The sequence below is a fragment of the Ursus americanus genome, chromosome 31, assembly GCF_024610735.1.
Source record: "Ursus americanus isolate L20-20 chromosome 31, mUrsAme1.1.p, whole genome shotgun sequence".
Classification (NCBI taxonomy): domain Eukaryota; kingdom Metazoa; phylum Chordata; class Mammalia; order Carnivora; family Ursidae; genus Ursus; species Ursus americanus.
Genome location: NC_142157.1, coordinates 11,164,429 through 11,190,074, shown reverse-complemented (window position 1 = coordinate 11,190,074; position 25,646 = coordinate 11,164,429). Strand labels below are relative to the sequence as shown.

The 25,646-nt window shown below is 36.7% G+C and overlaps 1 long non-coding RNA gene across 5 annotated transcripts in view; it reads left to right on the top strand.

Moving 5' to 3' along the window:
* Nucleotides 1-25,646, top strand: part of LOC123802253 (uncharacterized) — a 79,634-nt gene that overhangs the window by 11,107 nt on the left and 42,881 nt on the right. For all 5 annotated transcript variants that reach the window (XR_015722400.1, XR_015722401.1, XR_015722402.1 and 2 more), the window contains exons 2-3: nt 2,245-2,357; nt 22,170-22,241. This is a non-coding gene — a long non-coding RNA (uncharacterized LOC123802253). The remainder of the gene's footprint in view (nt 1-2,244; nt 2,358-22,169; nt 22,242-25,646) is intronic.

The following is a 25,646-nucleotide window of genomic DNA, read 5'->3' as shown; positions in this document are numbered from 1 at the left end:
ATCTGACTCTTGATTTCACCTCAAGTCATGATCTCAGGGTTGTGATCTCAGCCCTCTGCATTGGGCTCCATGCTGGGCGTGGAACCTGCTTGAATTCTCTCTCCTTCTCCCTCTGCCCCTCCTGACCTTGCCTCTCTCCCTCTTAAAAAATAAAGATCTTAAATATATTGCAAAATACTTAACATGATAGATAAGTGTAGTTACCCTTTGTCACCACATAAAGTTATTACAATATTAGTGACTATATTCCCTATACTGTACTTTTTTTAAAGTTTTTTTTTTTAAGATTTTATTTATTTATTAGAGAGAGAGACAGCCAGCGAGAGAGGGAACACAAGCAGGAGGGGTGGGAGAATAAGAAGCAGGCTCCCAGTGGAAGAGCCTGACGTGGGGCTCGATCCCAGAACGCTGGGATCACGCCCTGAGCTGAAGGCAGACGCTTAACAACTGCGCCACCCAGGCGCCCCCCCATACTGTACTTTTTAATCCCTTTGACTTATTTCTTTTATAACTGGAGATTTGTACTTCTTAGTCCCACCAATTTTGCATATCATCCTACCTCCTTCACCCTCTGGCAACCACCAGTTTTCCATATTTATGAGTCTGCTTCTACTTTTGTTTTGATTTTGTCTGTTTGTTCTGTTGATTCCACATGTAAGTGAAATCGTATAGGATTTATCTTTCACTGTCTGACTTATTTCACTTAATGTTACCCTGTAGGTCCATCCATGTCATAAATGGCAAGATTTCATTCCTTTTTAAAGGCTTAGTAATATTCCATTGTGTGTATATACCATATCTTCTTTATCCATTCATTTATCAACAGATATGTAGGTTGCTTCCATATGTTGGCTATTGTAAATAATGCTGCAATGAGCATAGCAGTGCTTATAGCTTTTCAGTAATTAGTATTTTCATTTTCTTTGGATAAATACCCAGAAGTGGAATTACTGGATCATATGGTATTTCTATTTTTAATGTTTTGATACATCTCCGTACTGTTTTTCATAGGGGATGCACTAATTTGCATTCCCCCCCAACAGTGTACAAAGTTTCCCTTTTCTCTACATCTTTGCCAACACTTGTTATTTCTTGTCTTTTTTATTCTAGTCATTCTGATGGGTGTAGGGTGATATCTCATTGTGGTTTTGATTTGTATTTCCCTGATGATTAGTGATGCTAAGCATCTTTTCATGTGCTTATTGGCCGTGTATACATATTTGTTGGAAAACGTCTTTTCTGGTCCTCTGTCCACTTTTTAATCAGATTATCTATTTTTTGCTTTTGAGTTGTAGGAGTTCTTTAAACATTTTGGGTATTAATCCCTTATTGTATATGTCATTTGCAAATATCTTTTTTTTTAAGATTTTTTATTGTTTTGACAGGGAGAGAGAGAGTGAGAGAAAGAGAGAGAGAGAGAGCATGCACACACGCAGGGGAGAGGTAGGCAAAGGGAGAGGGAGAAGCAGGCTCCCCACTGAGCAAGGAGCCCAACTAGGGCTCAATCCCAGGATCCCCGGATCATGACCTGAGCTGAAGGCACATGCTTAACGGACTGAGCCACCCAGGTGCCGTTCATTTGCAAATATCTTCTCCCATTCAGTAGATTGCCTTTTTGTTTTGTTGATGGTTTCCTTCACTATGCCAAACCTTTTTATTTTGACGCAGTCCCAATAGTTTATTTTTGTTTCTGTATCCTTCCTTAGCAATATTGCTAAGGCTGATGTCCAAGAGTTTACTGCCTATGTTTTCTTTTAGGAGCTTTATTGTTTTAGGTCTTTCATTTAGGTCTGTAGTCCATTTTAAGTTTATTTTTGTGTGTGGTATAACAAAGTGGGTTAGTTTCATTTTTCTGCATGTTAACTCTCCAGTTTTCCCAGCACCAATTATTGAAGAGACTGTCTTTCCCCATTGTATATTTTCCCTCCTTCATTGACCATGTAATCGTGGATTTATTTCTGGGCTATTTTGTTCCATGGAACTATGTGTCTCTTTATGTGCCAGTACCATAATGTCTTGAATACTATAGCTTTGTAATATAATTTCAAATCTGAGATTGTGATACAACCATCTTTGTTCCTCTTCTTTAAGATTCCTTTGGCTGTTTGAGGTCTTTGTGGTTACATACAAATTTTAGGAATATTTGTTTTAGTTGTGTGAAAAATGCTACTGTTATTATGATAGGGATTGTATTGAGTCTGCAGATTGCTTTGGATAATATGGACTTTTTTTTTTTTTAAGCAGATTCCACGCCCAGTGTGGAGCCCAATACAGGGCTTGAACTCACAACAGTGAGATCAACACCTAAGCTGAGATCGAGTTGGACTCTTAACCAACTGAGCCACCCAAGCACCCAGGTAGTATGGACATTTTAACAGTATTGATTCTTTCCATTCATGAGCATGATGTATCTTTTCATTTATTTTTGTCATCTTTAATTTCTTTCATCAGTGTCTTACAGTTTTCAGAGTACGTGTCTTTCACCTCCATGTTTAAATATATTTCTAGGTATTTTATTCTCTTTGGATGTAATTGTAAATGGGATTATTTTCCTAATTTCTCTTTCTGATGGCTTATTATTAGTATATAGAAAAGCAGAAGATTTCTGAATAGTAAATTTTTATCCTGAACTTTACTGAATTCATGTATTCTAATAGTTTTTTAAAGGAGTCTTTAGGGTTTTCTATATATATTATCATGTCATCTGCAAATAGTGATGCTTTTACTTTTTCCTTACTTGTTTGGATGCCTTTTCTTTCTTTTTCTCGCCTGACTACTCTGGCTAGGACTTCCAGTACTACATTGAATAAAAGTGGTGAAAGTGGACATCCTTGTCTTGTTCCTGATCTTAGGGGAAAAGCTCTCGGTTTTTCACCATTGAGTATAATGTTATCTGTGGGTTTGTCATGTATGGCCTTTACTACATTGAGGTATGTTTCTTCTTTACCTACTTTGTTGAGAATTTTTATGATGAGTGGATGTTCAATTTTGCTAGATGCTTTTTCTGCATCTATTGAGATGATCATATGATTTTTATTCTTCATTTTGTTAATGTGGTGTATCACAATGATTGATTTGTGGATATTGAACCATCTTGGCATCCCTGAACAAATCCCACTTGATTGTGGTGAATGATCCTTTTAATGTATCTTTTAATTCAGTTTACTGATATTTTGTTGAGGATTTTTCTGTCTGTGTTCATCAGGGATATTGGACTGTGGTTTTTCATGTGTGGTAGTGTCTTCATCTGGTTTTGGCAATGCTGGCCTTGTAGAATGAATTTGGAAGCATTCTTTCCTCTTCAATTTTTTGCAGTGGTTTGAGACAGATAGGTATTAACTCTTGTTTAAATGTATGGTAGAATGCACCTGTGAAGCCATTTGGTCCTGGACTTGTTTGCTGAGAGTTTTTTGATTACCAGTTCAATTTTGTTACTAGTAATCAGTCCATCAGATTTTCCATTTTTTCCTAATTCAGACTTGGAAGACCACATGTTTCTGGGAATTTAGGATTTTATTCTAGATTGCCCGATATTTGGCATAAAATTTTTGTAGTTGTCTCTGTATTTCTGTTGTGTCAGTTGTAACTTCTCCCCTTTTATTTCTGATTTTATTATTTGAGTTCTTTCTCTTTTTTCTTGTTGAATCTGGCTTAAGGTTTATCAATTTTGTTTATCTTTTCTAAGATCCCGCTCTTAGCGTCATTGATCTTTTCTTTTGTATTTTCTTAGTCTCTATTTCATTTGTTCCTACTCGATCTTTATTTTTTCCTCCCTTCTACTAACTTTGGGCTTTTTTGATTTCCTTCTTCTGGTTCCTTTAGGTGTAAGGTTTGTTTGTTTATTTGAGATTTTTCCTGATGTAGGCCTGTATTATTATTATAAACCTCCCTCTTAGAACTGGTTTTGCTGTATCCCAAAGATTGAACCATTGTGTTTCTATATTCATTCCTCTCCATGTATTTTTTTACTTTTTCTTCGATTTTTTCATTGACCTATTGGTTGTTTTGTGGCCTGTTGTTTATTGTTCCACGTGTTTGTGTTTTTTCTAGTTTTTTCTTATAATTGATTTCTAATTTCATACCATTGTAGTTGGAAAAGATGCCTGCTATGATTTCAGCCTTCTTAAATTGCAGACTTGTTTTGTGGCCTAATGTGATCTGTTCTGGAGAATGTTCCATGTGCACTTGAGAAGAATGTGTAATCTACTTACTGTTCTTGTTTGGAATGTTCTGTGTGCATCTGTTAAGTTCATCTGGCCTAATGTGTCATTCAAAGCCACTTTTTCTTTATGAATTTTCTGTCTGTATGGAATATCCTTTGATGTAAGTGGACTGTTAAAGCTCCCTACAATTATTGCATTACTGTTGATTTCTCCTGCTATGTCTGTTAATATTTGCTTTATTTATTTAGGTGATCCTATTTTGGGTGCATCTGTCATATTCTCTTGTAGGATTGATCCCTTCATCATTATGTAATGCCCTTCTTTGTCTCCTGTTACAGTTTTCGCTTTAAAGGCCATTTTATCTGATATAAGTACTGCTACCCCAGCTTTCTTTTTTCACTCCCATTTGTATGGAATATCATTTTCCATCCCTTCACTTTCAGTCTGTATTTGTCTTTAGGTCTGAAGTAAGTCTCTTGTAGGCAAAATATAGATGGGTCTCATTTTTTTTTTTTATCCATTTAGTCACCCTTTGTCTTAATTGGAGCATTTAGTCCATGAATATTTAGAGTAATCACTGATAAGTATGTACCTATTATGTATTATTTGTTCGTTGTTTTCTGGTTGTTTTTATAATTCTTCTCCTCTTGCTCTCTTCTGTTGTGATTTAATGACTTTATTTATTCTTATGTGTGTATTTCTTTTTCTTTATTTTTTGTGTATCATATGTTTTTGGATTGAAAAAAAAAGTTTATCTATAACATCCTGTATTTATAGCAGTCTATGTTAAGTCGAAGGTCCCTTAAGTTTGAACACAGTCTAAAAGCACCAAATTTTACTCCACCTTCCATGTTTTGTGTATATGATGTCATAACTTACTTGTTTTTGTTTTGTGTATCCCTTGATGAGTTTCTTTATTTATAATTGATTGTGCTACTTCTGTCTTTTAACCTTCATACTAGCTTTAAATGTGACCTGACTCTCTGTTTGCTTTACCAGTGTAATTTTTTTCCTTTCATAGTTTTCTTCTAATTATGGCCTCTTCTTTCCTACTTAGAGAAGTCCCTATAAACATTTCTCGTAAGGCTGGTCTAGTGGTCATGTTTAACTTGTTTGCCTGGGAACCTTTATCTTTCATTCAATTCTGAATGACAATCTTACCAGGTAGAGTATTCTTGATTGTAGGTTTTTTCCTTTAACTCCCTCTGCCCTGCAGACTTTCTGCTGAAAATTAGCTGATAGCATTATGGAATTTCCCTTGTACATAACTGTTTGCTTTTCTTCTGCTGCTTTTATGATTCCTTCTTTAATTATTGCCATTTTAATTATGTGTCTTGGTGTGGACCTCCTTGGGTTCATCTTGTTTAGGATTCTCTGTGCGCCCCGGACCTGGATGTCTATATCCTTCCCCAGATTAGACAAATTTTTGGCTATTATTTCTTCAAATAAGTTTTCTGCCCCTTTTCCTCTCTACTCCTCTGGGATCCTTATAATGCAAATGTAATTATGCTTGATATTGTCCTTGAGATCCCATTTTTAAATTTTTTTTCTGTTCAGCTTGGATAATTTCCACTACCTATCTTCCAGATTGCTGATCCACTCTTTTGCATCCTTTAATCTGACGTTGATTCCCTGTAGTGTATTTTTATTTCAGTTATTATATCCTTCAGCTGTGCTGGATTTTTTGAGTTTTTTGTTTTGAGGGGTTTTTTGTAGATTATATCTCTTTGTTGAAGTTCTTACTGAGTTCATCCACTCTTCTGGCAATCTGGTATCTTTACGACCATTACTTTGAACTCTTTATCCGGTAGATTACTTATCTCCATTTCGTTTAGCTCTTTTTCTAAGGTTTTTTTCCCTTGTTCTTTCATTTGGAACATATTCCTTTGTCTCCTTATTTTGTCTAACTCTCTGTATTTATTTCTGTGTATTAAGTAGGTCAGCTATATCTCCTCCAATAATGGCCTTATGTAGAAGGCATCCAGTGGTGTCCAGTAGAGCAATCTCCCTGGTCACCAAAACCAGGTACTCCACAGGTGTTCTCTCTGTGATCTGCATGTGCCCTCCTGCTGTGGCTGTGCCACAATTGCTGCAGATATGCTAGTGGGCAGGGCTGGCCCTCAGCCTCAGTGTCAGCTATGACCAGGCATGACTACTGTAGGTATACTGGTGGACAGGGCTTGCGGGTTCCACAGGGGAACACCAGAGTGGGGCAGGCAAGGTAGATAGAGAGTATCAGAGCTGGCTCTCACCAGCTTGCTGCCAGCTAGGCTGAAGGAGCACAAGAAAAACAGCATCTGCTCACTCTTCTGTTTCCAAAGAAAACCGCAGATCCCTGCCCCTCTGGCACATGTCCTAAAATTATTCAATAAATTTCTTTTATGTATAACACAGGGGCTTTTCAAATTGCTGCCTCTGTGCTGGGTCTGGGAGGGAGTAATAGAGCACATTGGCCCTTTAAGAGTGAAGACTCAGTTTCCTCTAGCCCTACCATCTCCCACAGTGAATCCCTGCTGATTTTTAGTCAGCTGTTATGGGGCATGTTCCAGGGCTGGAGCTACCCAGTGGGGCTTGATCCCCTTGCTCCTCCACACCTGTGATATCCCTCCAGTGGTGGGTGCCCTCATTGAGGTTTGGCTCCAATCACATCTCAGTCCCTCCTACTTTTCTTGATGTGGCCTTCTCTTAACATCGTTAGCTGTGAAAGATCTGTCAGTGTTCAGGTTGTTTTCAGAGTGAGTTGTATTGCATGTAGTTGTTGCTTTGTTTGTCTGCTTGTGGGAGGAGGTGAATATATATATATTACTTGTGGGAGAAGTGTGTATATATACATACACACACACATATATACACACTGGAAAGTGGGACTGCTGTTACAAAGAGAATGTGCACTTAAAAAAATTTTTAGACATACTACACGTGACTCTCTACCAATATATACCCATGTCCTTGACAACATTGGTTATTATCAATCTTTATTTTGCTCATATGAGAATATTATTTAATCTGCTGATATCTTACGATTAATGAGGCTGGACATATTTGCTCACTTCTCTTAACCATTTGCTTTTCTGTATGATTGCTGTTTGTCTAATTTACCCATTTTCATAATTTTTCCTGGCTCATTTTCCTATTAATTTGTAGGTATTTTTTGAATGTTATGAATTTTAATGTCTTTCTTTTAAACATTTGATCCAGGAATAACTTTTAAAATATAAATATGAGCTAATATAAATTAGAATCAAAATGTTTTCATAATAGATATTGTTCTTGGGCAAAGATGTACATTGTATGTTGTTCTAAATAGTGAACATTGTGATAGTTCCCTCTATCAGTTCTTTGCTATTCTTCTCAGGTTTTATCCCATGAGTATGATAGTGCTCTTTATGACTGCTTTTAGAATTGATACTTTTTCATTTCCTGTTTCTAGTCATTACTTGAATTGAGTGCTTTACTTGCAATTTGTGGCTATTCACATTGAAGCAAAAGAGCCTACCAGTGAGTAGTAATTGCATATTTTATTGTTGAGAAATTTAAATATAATTGCTTCCTCAATCTTTTTTTTTTTTTTTTAAGATTTTTTATTTATTTATTTGACAGAGATAGAGACAGCCAGCGAGAGAGGGAACACAAGCAGGGGGAGTGGGAGAGGGAGAAGCAGGCTCATAGTGGAGGAGCCTGACGTGGGGCTCGATCCTGCAACGCCAGGATCACGCCCTGAGCCGAAGGCAGACGCTTAACCGCTGTGCCACCCAGGTGCCCCTGCTTCCTCAATCTTTTTTTAAAAAGTGTCAGAGATTCATGTACTAACTGTCATAATTAGGGAACTATTTCTAGTCAGATTTCTAATGCTTTACTAAAGCAATACTTATTTTCAGAGACTCTAATTTTTTTTAATTTCAAGTGTTTAACATGTAATCAGTTTTCACCACATAGTTCCATCTCCATCATTTATCTAGAGCAGTTATATTTACATTTAACAATTATTGTTGGAGGGAGATTTTATTTTAGCATTGTTGGAATCTGAAAGTTTCACTAATCTATATTTTACTATTTCAGAAAATGTCTATTATTTCAAATGACTACTGTAATCTCTGCTTCTTATAAACTTCACGCTTGACTTCCTCAATCAATTCTTTTGGGCTGTGAGTTTTTTGTAAAGTTATTGAGAAAGCCATTTTGTGATAATTATAAAACATTGTAGCTATTGGTGATTTTTTTTATAGGCCTTCCTTTATAATGTGAGAGGCATTGGTTGACTGCATAAATTGGCATAAACTGAAAAATTATAAACATTTTTTATTATCCCATAAGAATGCTTTCCTTAGTGGTAGAATACATATCATACAAAATGATTTAGCATCAAAGATTTTTTTTTAAACTGCTTTGATTTCATAGCATTGATACTGCATTTTATTGCATATTGCTTTTAAACCAGGAACATTCAGGACTTCACAAGCTCAAGTTACATAAGCATTTAGAAGAGGAATGTGTCAATTGTCTTAAAAATCAAACCTATACTTTGAGAAGTAAATTGATTAAGCCTTAGAGTTAAAAATCAGCATGTTTAGAAATTACATTTCTTAGAATTTTCCCAAAGAACTTGCTGATAAACAGGCCAAACAAACATAAACTCATCTGATTCAGGATTGATCCAAAAGTTAAAGGGATGACAACAAAGTCTTAGCAATTTTGTATTTTGCTGAATATCTGATTAAATCAGGTTAAGCATTCTTTGACATTTAAATAATATTGAGTATTCTTTCTAATTATTTCCCCAACATATAACTTAAGGTGACCAAAGTTTATATTTTTTAAAACTCATATTCATTCAATCATTTGAAATGAATTAAATAAGACGGGGCGGGAGGAGGTGATAATGAATTGTCATTCACAAGCCTTTATGTAAATGGCCTACAGGAATAAATGACTACACATAATTGGCTTTCTCAAGGTACTGATTGGTAAGAATTATAAACCTGGAACTTCCTCAGTAAAGTAAAACCATGTTAAGCCGGTATGTTATAAGTGATGCTACTTCTTCCTACTAAATTGCTGTAATCAGATTATTTGGAATCTGAGCCCAGTCAGGGTTACCTACCTAAATTATCAAACTCTGGAATTCTCTGAATCTGGGATGCAGGGTATCATGAGCCAGGGCCAGAAGAGAGCAAGGTCAAAATGGAAGCCAACACAGCAAACAGAAGTAGAATTCAGGAGTACTTGTGTAGGAGTCAAGTTAAATCAAAAGTAGGAACTTGGGCCCCTGGAATTATACCAGCATACCAAGGTTAGAGGGAACCCCATGGGTATACTTTTCTCCCAGCATCCTAGAGCACCAGAAATATACTAGCATTGAAAGAAGAGTACAAGAGGGCCTTACCTTGTAGTCTACCACTAAGTAAAACCTCTAGCTTCCCAGAGGAGTCTTGTTTTAAAATGGGGCCTATTCTTAGTAAAACTGGAAAATTAACTGCTATAACTGACCCTGAATTTTATAACAAATGTGTTAGTCACATTGAGTTTTGTGTATGGAACACATAGTTACTTATATATCATGAAGGCAATCATAGTTTTCTTCTTAAAAAGGCTCTTCATCATCTATGCTAAATATTTATTAGAGGCAACTTCTAGTACTAACAATTCAGATATTTAACATGATTCATGTATTACTTGGCAGTCTAGTCAATTCCATATTCTTTGCAATCTAGTCAATTTTTATTTTCCTTTGAAAAAGTATTTAATTAACTTAGCTCTGTAGTTAAGTCATTACACAGAAAGTTCAATAAGGCATGAAATTCAATAAATAAAGTTACATTTTGGGAAAACAACACCTTGGGGAGAAAGTGTTGTAGTCTTTCTTTTTCAATATGACACTGGTTTAAACAAATACAGCATATCCATGTGAAAGACTATTACACATCTTTTAAAAAGAGTGAGAAGGATCATATAGACTGATATATAACAGCTCTAAAAGTATATTGTCTTTTAAAAAGTCAGGATATTAAACAATCTTTAAGTAGTTTTCAGAGGGTGAAGGGCAAGCTGTCTACTAAACCAAAGACCCTAAAAGGAAAATATGTCTATGGAGAAGTAGAGTTGGTCCAAAGACACAGCTCAGCAATGAAGTCTCTGGGTGTGTATCAGCTTACAGAATGCAGAGAGGGAAGCAGGGCTTGAGAGGTCTTCTTAACCTTCCCAGCCCAAGTGAGGTGGCCAAGTGGTCTCCTTTCAAGAGGTGCCGTGAGTCGTACAAGTGGCTGATGTGATTGCCACAGCAGGTTGTCATAAAAGTCAGCAGCTCCACCTCCACAGCCTACCCTCTGGTTCCCCTGTTGTGACCCACACGGGGCAGTACCGTGGCCAGGATGGGGGCAGACTGGGACCTGCCACAGAGGGAGGGTCTGGTGAATTCTGCCATGCTGTGCGCTTTTCATTGCTTTGGCTTCATACATTCCTGTGTCTTGTGGAGAAGCCAGATGGACCTGATTTCTCTGGTGAGTTACCGTCAAACATATGACCTGTGTTCTTTAGTTTCTTTCATTATGTCCCTTTGAGATGCTGAAACATCAACCCTACACTTTAACAAATAGCACCTGCACTTTCTCATCTTGTTTCTTTCTGAAGCAATCGCAAAACACTTTAGTAAAAAAGATTTATGACAGCTCTTCTATTTTTTTCTGTTTTATATGTCTGCTAAATTCCATTTTTAAAACATTATGGAGAAAGCCACTGGTGGAATCGCAATGTCTAGAAATGTTAACTTCTCTGTAAAAATAAGGCCACTCAAATCTTGTTAAACTGATATTGTATTCATTGTGCCTCTTAATGCCCACGTTCATTCCAAAGGACTTATAAAATGAAATCATCAAAAAGTTCCCAGCTGCACAAGTCTTTTGAAACTTTTCTATCGTAACCGAGTCTGCGTTACACATTACAAAAACACGCAAGGGGGCTTAAAGATAGTTTAACAAAAAGACTAGAAAGGGAGAATATCCAGGTGGCTTTTTAAGTGTGGAACATAATAAAATGGTGTTTGGAAAGTATTATGCCAAGATGTAATAACTAGAAAACAAGAAAGTCCATTTATAAGTTCAAGTGTAACTTTAAGTCATAAATAGAAGAAATGCTGAGAATGGAAAGGGAAGAAATAACATGAACACTTATTAAATGTGAAACAAATAGACTAAAATCCTTTAGGTATGGAAGAGCAACAGGACAGTATGTTTTGGACCCATCCTTCTGAAGCTTTGTCCTAAGGCTTTGCGTTATATACTACATTATCTCAGGCTTCTCAGGGAAGGAAATCGCTTGAGTATTTAAAAGAGAGAGCCTGATTCAGGAGACCGGTTATGCAGGGGAAGGCAGGGCTGAAGTGTCCAGTTGCAGACGGGGACACAACACTCCCAAGAGGATTACCCCTGGACCAGAGTGAGGAGGCAAAGGGTGAGGGTCGTCAGAGGGGAGCTGGAAGTGACTCAGCTACTGCCGCAGACGTTGCCAGGGACAGATAGGGAGCAGTAGAAATAACCTGGCTTCTCCTTCTTCCCTCCCCTTATCTCCTGCTGGGTCCTCACTGGCCATTTCCAGCCTGGGGACTAGCCTGCAGGGTTCACCCTTCCTGCAGTGCAGAGCAGAGCAGAGGAGGAATGAGGAATGGATCCCAGGACGAATGGGCTTGGGACCAGCTCAGACATTGTGTACATTAGCAGAAGCACGCTATTCCTTCCTTATGTTCAGGTGAGAACTTCCACTGGGAGGGACCTGCATCACACCACTGAAACTCTCCTGCTGCACACTGCCTTTGCTCAGAGCAAGTAGGGTCACCCCTGACTGCTCCTTGTGTCTTGACAGTGTTGCTCTGCTGCATTACTTAAAGTAATGTTTCAGTTTGGCCATACACATTTTTTAAAGGGCCCATTTGGCTTGTAGTCTGGGTGTCCTGCTGTAATCATCCACTGGCCTTTGGGTAGAGCACACTTGATAACAACATCAGAGGCGGGTTAAGTGGAAGTCCAGCTGGGCAGCTGTCCATGGCACCAAACTTTGAGGAGTACTAAGAGATCAATGGAGCATTAAAACATCTCTGGAAATGTCACTATTGGGGGGGGGGATTAAGAAACAAACAAACAAAAAACACACAAAAAAACCGACTTGCATTTCTCAAAATTCCTCTAAAGAAGAAATGTACTTTATCTGGTTGAACTTTTTAATCCACTTTTAGACACTGCCTCTCCCCATTTCCTGGGTCTAAAGGCTGCTTTTTGTATCTGTTTGGAAACAAACAGAAAATCAAATCCAAACTGTAAAGGAATTCTGTTGTCTTATATAATTAAAAAAGAAGGATCGGGGTGAACTTCAGGCAAGGCTTGATCTACAGCCCAGTGATGTCCCCCAGGACCCTGCCTTCCTCATTGTTTGCCTCATGGCTGCCGTCTGACCACCAGCAGCGTGCCCACAAGGAAAGAGAGGTCTCTTCCCTCAATACTAGATCTCAAGGTCATCATTTATTGGCCAGGCTTGGACTTCTTTGGAAATACGATATCCTTAAAAATGTTGTTTTTTCTCCATTCATCTGATACATAACCTAAGGTGTTTGAAATGTATATAGAGGATGAGGGTGTTCAGGCCTAAGCTTATTTGCTTTTATAGGAAATTCCCATCTTCCTGTTTTCTCTGGCACCAGTTTCAGCTTGTGAAGGACAATTAACCTTTTCTAACCTTGAAAAGCTTCAGATTATCAGGCTGCCAAACACTATGGATAGGCAGTTCCGTAGAATAGTATCTCTTAGCCAAGCCAGACAGAAGAAATCTCTTAACCATCCTGGTAGGACTGCTTGTTGGTCAATTTAAATTCGAAAGGAAATATAAAAGGATAATAAATATTATAAACACTTTATTTTCACTCATCCATTCACTAATTCTTTGGTGTGAGCCAAGGTCTTTTCTTCAAGTGTGGGTTTTTCTCATATAAACCTTAATTCAAAATGCATTGAGGCATCTAAGATTTACACTTTCTTTTTTAAGTAGAGCGAGAATTCCACAAGAACCTAGTAAAGTATACGAGAGAAAAATCCTTTTGAATTTTACAATTTCCCCCAATTTTTATAGCTTGAGAGCAATTTTTAAGCAATTGACTTTTATCAAGTCATTCCAAAGCATTTAATTTAGTTTCCATGGGGGGGAAAACCCTCTTCTATTGTCATATTTATAGTTCATTGGTTTCTGTAATTCTATAATACTTAATTGAAGTATGTAATTACAACAAATGTAACTGGCATAAATAAGTTTAGGAAAAGAGAAAAATAAACTAGGAAGCTGTAAAACTCAATTGGTGGGAACAGGTATGGTTGATGGGTTAAGGGTAGCACCCATAGCCACAAACATTCTGAGGACTATGGGCTTCAGTCAGGACGTTTAACAGAAGAATGGAGCATATTAATTGACCAAACAATCAGTTTAGAGGTTGTGTAAGACAGCAATTACTATTTTATATTTTTCAAAATCTCCAAAATTTTTTTCCTTTTTTAACCAGATGTCTTAATGCTATAGCCTTGGTAGAAATGTGCTCAGAGTCCCAAAGTACAATAGGAAATATTTTAACCAGTTGCAACGTACAGAAGTTGCCAGCTTCCCTGTTTGGGATAGATAGAATCATCCTCATTACCTTTTTCTTTTTTAATTATATAAGCCAACAGATTTCCTTTACAGTTTGGATTTGATTTTCTGTTTGTTTCCAAACAAATACAAAGAGCAGCCTTTTGACCCAGGAAATGGGGAGAGGCAGTGTCTAAAAGTGGATTAAAAAGTTCAACCAGATAAAGTACATTTCTTCTTTAGAGGAATTTTGAGAAATGCAAGTTGTTTTTGTTTTGTTTTGTTTTGTTTCTTAGTTTTATTCCCCCCAGATAGTGACATTTCCAGAGATGTTTTAATGCTCCATTGAGGATGAAACTTGTAGCATTGTATGTCAACTACGTTTAAAAACAAAACAAAACAAATCTCCAGAGAATGAGCACATTTGAGGGAAGGCTTAGAGATCCAGTATATAGTTGAGTAGATTGTGTGCTGCTCAAAGGAACCTAGGCAAGGAGACAAGTGGGACCCAAATTCAGCTTACCCACTCAGGCGTGGAGCTGGATCTATTTGGAGAGAGGGGTGCCATTTTATTTACATGAAGGAGCCTGTAATAGCAAAGCCACGCTCCTGCAGGCCAAATTTGTCTTGTTTATCTACCCAGAGGTAACTTACATTCTAATATACTGGGAGCTTTGGCAGCTCAACAATGTCAGCCAAGAATCAGTTTATTTTTCTCTGTTATCCATTTTCTCATGTCAGCAAGCCACATCCCTAGGTTGGCTCTACTTGTGCTCACCAGAGGAAGGTCAGCATCAGCCAAGTCATCCTTTGCCATTGCCAGTGGGAGAGTGAACTCCTCAATCACTGAATATGTTAACTTCCATATTTTTTCAACCCTGGTCTTGTATCCATCACTAAACCAATCACTGTGGCAGGGAGATTTAGCATGTTAGCTAAGGTAGGATTTATATCTGCCATTTTGCTATTTTTCTTTCAAATGTCTTATGTCTCTTCTATTTCTCTATTTCTCCAGTAGTGCCCTCTTTCATTTTAAATAAATATTTTCTAGTATACCATGGTAATTTCCTTCTATTTCTTTTAGTAGTTTTTTCCACTTATTTTCTTTTTGGTTGTCCTAGAGATTACAATTAACATCTCAATTTAAAACAATCTAGCTCAGGTTAATACCAGCTAATATACTTCTGTCTCTTCCCTCCTTCCTGCTATTGTTGTCATACAAATTACATTTTTATATATTATAAACCCACCATTATGTTTTTATATATTATAAACCACCAACAGTTTTATTGCTTTAAGCAGTCTTTAAATTTTTGACATAACTGTAGATTCACATGCGCTTATAAGAAATAGGGAAATTTTAGGTACCCTTTATACAATTTTCCTCAATGATAACACCTTCAAAACTATAGTCTGCATTTTGCAGAAATAAATGTCCGGGAATGCAATTGCTTGTTTGTATGGTATTGCACGTTTACTGTGTAAACTGCCAAACTGTCTTCCAGAGAGATTTTACCATTTCACATTCCCATTAGCATTATATGGATAATCCATTATCTGTATCCTCCCCAGTGTTTGATATTGTCACTGTTTTTTACTTTAGTCATTCTGATAGTATGTAGGGATATCTCATTGTGGTTTTCATTTGTATTTCCATGATGGAAATGATGTCAATCTTTTCATTTGTTAATTTGTCCTTTGTATGTCCTCTGGTGAAATATTACTTCTTATCAATTGCCCATTTAATATTTGAATTGTTTGGGGTTTAAATTTTTAAATTTTAATTTTTTTTAATAGACTTTATTTTTCAGAGGAGTTTTAGGTTCAAAGTGAAATCAAGCAGAAAGTACAGAGAGTTCAATCTTCCCTCCCTGCTCCCCACAGATTTTTTTTTTTTTAACTGTCTCCGTAGTTTTGCCTTTTCCAGAAGGTCATGTAGTTGGGATCATGCAGTATGTAGCCTTTTCAGGTTTGCATCTTTCATTTAGTAATAGGCATTTCAGTTTCCTCCGTGTCTTTTTATGGGTTGATAGCTCAAGTCTTCTTAGCGCTGAACAACACTCCGGTGGGTGTGCCACAGTTTGTTCATTTGCCTGCCGAAGGATGTCTTGGTTGCTTCCAAGTCTTGGCAATTATGAACAAAGCTGCTATAAATTCCTGTGTGAAGGTTTCTGTTTGAACATGAGTTTTCAACTCACTTGGGTTAATACCAAGGAGTACGTTTGCTGGATCATAGGGTAGGAGGTTAGTTTTGTAAGAAACTACCCAACTGTCTTTCAAAGGGCCTCTGTCATTTTGCCTTCCCATCAGCAGTGAATGAATGTTCTTGTTGCTCCATGTCCTTGCCAGCACCTGGTGGTGTCACTGTTTCGAATGTTCGTCGTTCTAAGAGGTATTTGGTGGTATCGTTGTTATTCTAATTCACAATTCCCTAATGACTTGGGATATGGAGCATCATTTCATATGCTTATTTGCCATCTTTATATCTTCTTTGGTGAGGTGTCTATTCAGGTCTTTAGCCCATTTTTTGAATCAGGTGGTTCAATATTTTATTTTTAAGTCTTAAGAGTTCCTTACACATTTTGAATAACAGCCCCATTACCAGATACATCTTTTAAAATATTTTCTCCCAGCTTGTGGCTTATCTTCTCATTCTTTTGTCAGTGTCTTTTACAGAGCAGAAGTTTTTGATAAAGTTCAGCTTATGAATGATTTTCTAGATGATGCCTTTGGCTTTTTTTTTTTTTTTTTACTGTTGAATTTTGAGAATTCTTTATGTATTGCAGACACCAGTCATTTGTCAGATATGTGACTTGCAAAAATCATCTCCCACTCTTGTAACTTTTTTTATTCTCTTAACAGGGTCTTATATAGAGCAAATTTTTCTAATTTTAATGAAGTCTACTTTGCCCAGTTTCATTTTAGAGGTCATGGGTTTGGTGTCAAATCTAAGAACTCATCAGAGAACCTGAAGATTATCCTTTTTCCCCCCCAAATGTGTATGTAGTTTCATGTTTTACATTAAAGACTGATCCATTTTGATCAGTGTAAGGTATAAGACTTAGGTCAAGGTCTTTTCTTTTTTCTTTTTGTTTTCTTTTTTTTCCCCATAATGTCCAGTTGTTCCAGCACCGATTTGTTGAAAAGGCTACTTAATTGAATTGCTTTTTCAATTTTCTCTAAAATCAGTCAAGCATGTTTTTTATGGGTCTATTTTTGAATTCTTTATCTTGTACCATGAGTCTATATGTCTGTTCCAACACTACCACACAGTCTTTAATTACCATAACTCTAAAATAAGTTTTAAACCGGGTAGAGTAATTCCTCATACTTTATTCTTCTTTTTCCAAAAAGAAATTAGTTATTTAAGTTCCTTGACTTTCCATATAAATTTTGCAATAATTTTGTCTATAGCTACAAAAAGTCTTACTGGAATTTTGGAAAGATTTGCATTAAACCTGTATATCAATTTAAGGATATTAAATTATGTTGAGTCTTGCAATCCATGAAACTAGTATGTTTCTCCACTTCTGGATTTTTAAAATTTCTTTCATCAATGTTGTGTAGTTTTTGTCATAACAGTACTGTGCATGTTTTGAAAGATTTACACCTAAGTATCTAATATATTAAGTGACTAGATGGTATTGGATTTTTAATTTTTGTGTTTACATGTTCATTGCTAATATATAGAAATGATCATAATATTTCATCTTTCTCTTGTAACCTGTGATATTTATGAACTCCTTTAGTTCTAGTTCTTTTATAGTCTCCTTGGGATATTCTATGCAGACAGTCATGTCATCTGTAAATAGAGATGGCTTTATTTTTTCCTTTTATATTTGTATGTCTTTTTTTTCCTTTTCTTGCCTTGCTGTGCTGAACAGAACCGCCAGCACTATGTTGAATGAGTCACCAGAGCAGACATCCATGCCTGGTTCCAGATCTTAGAGGAAAAACATTCAGTCTTTTATCATTAACTGTGATGTTAAATGAAGTTTTTGTAACATTCTTTATCAAATGAAGGATGTCCCCCTCTCTTATTTTTCTGAGAGATTTTATCATAAATGGGTGTGGAATTTTATCAAATACTTTTTCTACATTAGTTGATATGGTCATGTGATTTTTCTACTTTATTAATGTGGTGGCACATTGATTAATTTGTGAAGATTGAACCAGCCTTGCATCCTTGAAATAAATGCCACTTGGTCATGTGTACATGTATTTTTATATATTAAAGATTTTTGTGTCTATATTCATGAGAGATACTGCTCTGCAGCATTTTTTTTAAATAGACTTTATCTGGTTTTGATATCAAGGTCTAACGATAGATTAATACAATGAATTGGCAAGTGTTCCCTGCTCTTCTGTTTTTGGAAGAGATTTGTACAGAGTATTACAGCATTTTTTAATGAAATGATCTGGGTCTGGAGATTTCTTTCTTGACAGTTTAAAATTTTGAATTCCATTCTCTTAATAGTTGATAAGGGATACTCAATTGTCTATTTTTTTTTTAGAGAGGGATGGAGGAGGGTCAGAGGGAGAGGTGGAGAGAAAATCTCAAGTAGACTCCACGCCCAGCACAGAGCCTGAGGCAGGACTCAATCTCACAGCCCTGAGATCATGACCTGAGCCGAAATCAAGAGTTGGATGCTTAACTGACTGAGCCACCCAATTGCCTCTCAGTTGTCTATTTTATAATTGATGAATTGCATTTTTGTTTTTTGAAGAATTGGTTTACCTAAGTTGTCAAATTTACGTATGTAAAGTTATTCATAGTATTCCTTTACTATCCTTTTGACGTCTGCAGGGCCTATAGTGATACCTCCCTATTTCATTCCTCACGTTGGTAACTCATGTCTTCACTCTTTTTATCTTTGTCAGTCTTGTTAGAGGCTTGTCAGTTTTATTGATCTTTTCAAAGATCAATATTGATCTTACCTTTGTTTAATTGGTTTTCTTTATATATCTTTTGTTTCCAGTTTCATTGATGCCTCTTTAAACTTTATTATTTACCTCCTTGTATTTGCTTTGGGTTTACTTTGTTCTTTATTTAGTCCTTAAAGCAAAATCTTAAATTATTAATTTGAGACTTTCCCTTTTTTCTAGTGTACGCATTAAGTGATATATATTTCCCTCTTGCACTGCTTCAGTTGCATTCACACAGTTTGTTACGGCGTGTTTTGTTTTCATTCAGTTCAACGTATTTTCTTTGGTTTATTTAGAAATGTATTGTTTAGTCTTAAGTTTTTGGAGATTTTCCAGTTGTCTTTTTTTACTGATTTCTAGTTTGATTCCATTGTGATTAGAGACTATATTTTTATGATTTTAATTTTTTAAAATTTGTTGAAGTTTATTTGATAGCTCAGGATGTGATCTGTCTTGGCATATGTTCCATGGGTGTTTAAAAAGAATGTGCATTCTGATATTGTTGGGTGGGAATGCTCTAAAAATATGGATTATATCCTGGTGTTTGATAGTGTTTTCAGTTCTATAATTTCTGTGTTTAGTTATTCTATCAGTTATTGAGAGAGGGACTTTGAAGTCTCCAGCTATAATTGTGGATTGTCTACTTCTTCCAGCTGTTTTAGTTTGACATCATCAGAGTCCTGTTTTTGGGGTCAGACATGGATTGCTAGGTCTTCTTGGTGGATTGATCTTTTAATTATTATGTAATACCCTTCTCTGTCCCTGCTAAATTTCTTTGCCCTGAAGTCTGCTTTATCTGATATTAATTAAGCCACTCTGCTGTCATTTAATTAATATTTGTATGCTATACCTTTTTCCATTCTTTCATTTTCGTTCTACTTATATCATTACATATACTGAAGTGAATTTTTGTTGACAGAATATAGTTAGGTCATATTTTTTTCAGTCCTCTCTGCTAATTTCTGTCTTATTTAATTGGTACATTTAGATAATTTCCACTTAATGTAATTATTGGTATGTTAGGGTTTATGTCTTCAATTTAATTTTTGTCTTATGTTTTTCATTTTACCATTTTCTTTCTCTTGCCTTTCTGTAAGTTATTTGAACACGTTTTATAATTTCATTTAAATTTATTTATAGGGTCTTTGAGTGTATCTGTACGGCTTTTTAGTTGTTGTCCTGGGTAATATTTTGTATATACATAACTTACCACAGTCTACTGGTTCCAACAATATACCAGTTCAAGTGAAATATAAAATTCTTCACCTCCCTTACATCTTTTTACCGTTAAGATAATTTAATTTTCTTAACTATTTTTCTATAAACATTTTTCTTTTTCTTTTTTTCTACATACATTCAGAAACACATCAGAGAGTGTTACATTTTTTTTCAAACACCAAACATAATTTAGAGAACTCAATAAGAAAAGCCTATTTACATACCCACACTTTCACTAACTGTGTTTTTTCTTTCTTCCCGATGATCCAAAGTTCTTTCTTTAAGTGTTTTCTTCTGTTTAGAGAAATTTCTTCAGCCACATTTTTTAGATGAGGTTTCCTGTGACAAATTCTCTTAGTTTTCCTTAATTTGAGAATACCTTGGTTTCCCCCTTAATTCCTGAAGTGTATTTTTGCTGGGTATAAGATTTGGATGGACAGTACTTTTAACACTTGGAAAACATTTGTCGTTTCCTTCTGGCCTCATGGTTTCTGATGAGAAATGTAATTTTGCCAGAATTGGATATCCCCCTGTAAGTAAGGTTTTGTTTTCCTCTGATTGCTTTCAGTATTTTTTTGTCTTTAGTTTTCAGAAATTTAAGATTAATGCGGCATGGCATGGATTTCCGTGGCTGTTTCCTATTTATGGTTTGCTTAGCTTTTGAACTACATCTCTTACCAACGTTGGGAAGCTTGGACCCTTATTTCTTTGAGTACTTTATCAATTCCATCTCATTTTTCTTCTTTGGGATTCTGATTACTTATGTATTAGATCTGTTGTTAGATAACATTCCACAGATCCCTGAAGGATTTTTCTTTTTTTTCTATTTTACTTTCTCTGTTGTTCAGATTGGTTAATTTTTATTGTTTTATCATCCCATTTTCAGATTTTTCGGTCTGTCCCTCCACTTGATTGTTGAGTTTATCAACTGAACTTTATATTTTGGTTATTATATTTTTTATTTCTCTTATTTCCATTTGATTCTTCTATGTATATCCTGTCACATTTCTGTGACTTTTTATTTTCTTCATTAGGTTTGTATTTTTTTGTTTCCAGATTGTTTGTATTTGCCGTCAAAGCATTTTTGTCATGGCTACTTTGAAATACCTGACAATAATTCTAACGTCTCTTTCATTTTGGTGTTGTCACCTGTTGATTGTGTTTTTCCATTAAGTTTGAGACCTTTTTGGTTCTTAGTATTATGATTATTTAATTAAAACTTGGACATTTAATATGATATGACATTCTGGATCTTCTTTAAAACTTCTGTTTTAATTGGTTTTCTCTGACACCACCTGGCAGGGAGTGGGGTGGCCCTGCCTCATTATTGTCGGGTGTAGGTGGAAATCCAGATTCCCCATGCAGTCTCCATTGTCCCCAGTGAGGTATTCCTGGATAATGCTGTGGTGGGAGTTCTAGTTCCCACATGTTGTCCACAGACACAACTGTGGGGTGGCCTTGTTAACACTAAGAAATGGTGAAAGTCCTAGCTCTCCACTAGCCTCCTCTGACACTAGCCCAGCAGAGAGGAGAAGGAGTGCCTTGTTACTTCCCACTGGGGGTATGAGTTCAGGCTTCACACATGATCCCCACTGATACCACCTGGCCTTCATTACTGGCTAGTGGGAATGAAAGTCCTGATCACTACTTGGCCTTTTCTGACAAGAAAAGTTCCTCATTTGAACTATGTTGGTATGGGTGGGAGTGGAGCCATAGTTTTTTCTATGGTATGTAGCTGGAATAGAGTGGTTATTGTCTAAGAAGTTTCTGTCTTGCTAGGCTTCTCCTATCCTGTTATTTTGGCCGGCGAGAGCAGGCTTATCTTGAGGCTTTCCTGTTGATGTTTCTGGGTTGCTAGATTCTTCAGCTCCAAGTCAGGGAAATATGAGGCAAAAAGGAAAACCAAGGCTCTCACCACTGTGTCACATAAATTTGAATGCTTTTTATTTCTTTTTCTCATCTAGTGCGGTGGCTAGGACTTCCAGTACTATGGTGAATAAAAGTGGTGAGAGTGGGCATCCTTGTCTTGTTCCTGATCTTAGAGGAACAACTTTCACCATTTCATAATTGAGTATGATGTTAGCTCTTCGCTTGTCATTTATGGCTGTTATTATGTTGAGGTATGTTTCCCGCCATACCCGGTTTGTTGAGAGTTTTTATCATGAATGGATGTTGAATTTTGTCAAACGCTCTTTCTGATCTATTGAGATGATCGTGGTTTGCATTCTCCATTTGTTTACATTTATCACATTGATTGCTTTATAGATATTGGATCATGAACTGCATCACCGATCAGCCATCCTGATAGGACAGTGGAATGACCTGTTGACATTCCAGGTAAGGTGCCGTATGGCACAGCACCTTGTGGGGTCAGGTCTCCATCCTCCAACACATGGTTTATACACTGAGTTAATGGTGCACGTGTAGTGCTGTTTTTTCTAGTAGCTGGAGCCAGAGGCAGAGTGAGCATTCTTCTGAGCTGGGCTGCACATCATTTAGAACCATGCTATTAAACTGTACTCTGTTATTCTGACTTTCTTTTAAAAAGATAACATTATCTACAACATTGAATAAGACTCAAGTTAGAAAGCAAGTTCTGACATTAATTGATTGTGAACGTTCAAGGCTTTTCTCCCTGATAATCTATTACTTGTTTGTTCTCTCATTAAAGGGATCATTAAAGCCTTCCTTCCAGAATATTAGAATAAAGTTAAGTACAGAATAGAATGAGCTTTCCCCCCTCCATCATTATGACTAAAGCTCAGAAGTACCAAGACTCTACAGAAATGACTTGGAGATTTTGGGGTTTGTACTGTATTAAATCTTGATATCCAGTAACAGAACATCTAGCTCAGTGGTTCTCAGTGAGGCAGTACTCATAATAAGCAGTATTATGAAAGACATTTCATTATCAAAATGATAGGAAGGGGACATCATTGGCATTAAGTGATGAGGACCAAGAATATCATACATCCTTATTTCTTGATATAGGCCTGTATTGCTATAAACGTTCCTCTTAGAACTACTTTTGCCGAATCTCTTAGATTTTAACATTGTCTTTCCATTTTCATTCGTCTCAAGGTATTATTTTTATTTCCTCTTTGATGTCTTTGTTGACCCACTGGTTGTTTAGTAGCATATTGTTTAGCCTTTATGTGTTTGTATTTTTTCCAGTTTTTTTTCTCGTAATTGATTTTTAGTTTCATATCATTGTGGTCAGAAAAGATGATTCAACTTTCTTGAATTTATCGAGACATTGAGACATTTTTATTTTGTAAGTGGAGTGTTAAAGTTTCCTACTATGGTTGATTACTGTCGATTTCTCCTTTTATATCTCTTAATGTTTGTTTTATATATTTAGGTGCCCAATGATGGGTGCATAGATATTTACAATTTTTATGTTCCTTGTTTGATATTTTTATCACGATGAAACCTCCATCTTTGTCTTGTCACGGTCTTTGTTTTACAGTGTATTTTGTCTAAATCAGTATTGCTACCCCAGCTTTCTTTTTATTTCCAATTGCGTGTAGTATCTTTTTCCATCCTTCACTTTTCAGTCTGTTTTTATCTTTCGGTCTGAAATTAGTCTCTTACAGGCAGGATATAGATGGGTGTGTGTTTTCTGTATCTGTTCGGACACGCTGCATCTATGTTTGGAGCATTTAGCTAGTGTATATGTGAAGTAATTACTGATAGGTATGTACTTATTGCCATTTTGTTAATTGTTTTCTGGTTGTTTTGTAGTTCCTCTTCTCTCGCTGTCCTCCTTTGTAATTTGATGACTTTCTTTATTGTTATGCTTCAATTCTTTTCTGTTTATTTTTTGTGTATCTAGTATAGGTTTTTGTTTGTGGTTACCATGGGGTTCATATGTAACATCTTATATATATAGCAGTTTATATTAAGTTGATGGTCACTTAATTGAACACATTCTAAAAGCATTATTTTTTTTATTCCCCACCCCATTTTGTTTTGATGTCATATTTTACATATTTTTGATTTAGTGTATCCCTTACCTCATTATTGTATATGTAGTTCATTTTACTCCTTTTGTCTTTTCATCCTCAGAGTAGCTTTATAAGTGGTTGATTCATTTACCTTTACTGTAGATTTGCTTTTACCAGTGAGATCTTTTTCTTTCAAAATTTTCTTATTTCTACTTATGGCCTTTTTTTTCCCCACTTAGAGAAGTCCCTTTAACATTTCTAGAAAGTTCTGTGTAGTGGTGATGAACTCCTTTACCTCTTATTTTGTTGGGAGAACTCTATATCTCTCTTTGAATGCTGAATGATAATCTTGCCAAGAACAGTACTCTTGGCTGTAGGTTTTTTTCCTTTCAGCATTTTGAGTATATCGCGCCAGTCCCTTCAGCCCTATAAACTGTCTGCTGAAAAATCAGATGATAGCCTTATAGACGTTGCATTATATGGCTGTTTCTGAGATTCTCTTTAATCTTTGACATTTTAGTTATTTGTGTCTTGGTGTGGACTTCTTTGTTTTCATCTTGTTTGGGACTCTCTGTTCTTCCTGGACTTGGATATCTGTTTCCTTTCTTAGGTTACGGAGGTTTTCAGCTATTATTTCTTCAAATAAGTTTTCTGCCTCTTTCTTCTTCTTCTGGGACTCCCATAATGGGAACAATAGTCAGCTTGATGTTGTTCTAGAGGTCCCTTAACTATCCTCATTTTTTAGAAAGATTTATTTATTTATTTTTGAGAGAGAGAGAGAGAGTGTGTGAGCAGGGGGAGGGGCAGAGGGAGAAGTAGAGAAGCAGATTCCCTGCTGAGTGCAGAGCCTGCTGTGGGGCTCAACCCCATGAACCTGAGATCACCACCTGAGCTGAAATCAAGAGCCGGATGCTTAACCAACTGAGCCACCCAGGCGCCCCAGCTATCCTCATTTTTAAAATTCTTTTTTCTTTCATCTTTCAGCTTGGCTGATTTCCATTACCCTGTCTTCCAGATTGCAGATCCATTCTTCTGTATTGTCTAATCCGTTTTTGAGTCCCTGTAGTATATTTTTATTTCAGTTATTGTATTCTCCAGCTCTGATTGGTTCTTTTTACATTTTTTATCTCTTTGTGGAATCCATTTTTATATTCTTCTCCTGAGTTTAGAGAGCGTCTTTATTACTTTGAACTCCTTTTCAGGTTTATTGCTTATCTCTTTCATTTCATTCTTTTTCTGAGGTTTTGTCTGTTCTTTTATTTGGAACACATTCCTCTGTCTCCTCATTTGGCTGATTCCATGTGTTTGCTTCTATGTGTTAAGTAGGCCAGCTATATCTCCTGGTCTTGAGTGAGTGGCCATATGTGGAAATTACCCTGTGGGGCCGAGAAGCATGGTCTCCTCTGGTCACTAGAACAAGGCCCTCCAGGGACATCCTCTGCCTCTGTGTGCAGGCTGTATGTGCCCTCCTGTTGTGGAAGGGCCTCTACTGCTGCAGGTATGCTGGTGTGTGGGGATGGCCCCAGCCTGCCTGGCTGTGATGCTCACCCGTGACTGTTACAGGCACAGTGGTGTGCACGACTGGCTCCCCCACCCTTCTCCAGGGCAAGACCCGTTTTGGAGTGGTGCGTGTCCAGTTGAGGCTATCTGCTGTGTGTGGCAGGATGAGAGCCGACTTCAGAGGGTGCTGGTCCCACACTCCCACTGAGTGTGGCAGGTTTGGAGTCACTTTGGGAGGGCATGTACAGGAGTGGGCGGGTTGGGCTTGGCAGATCTGCAGAGGAATTCCAGGGCA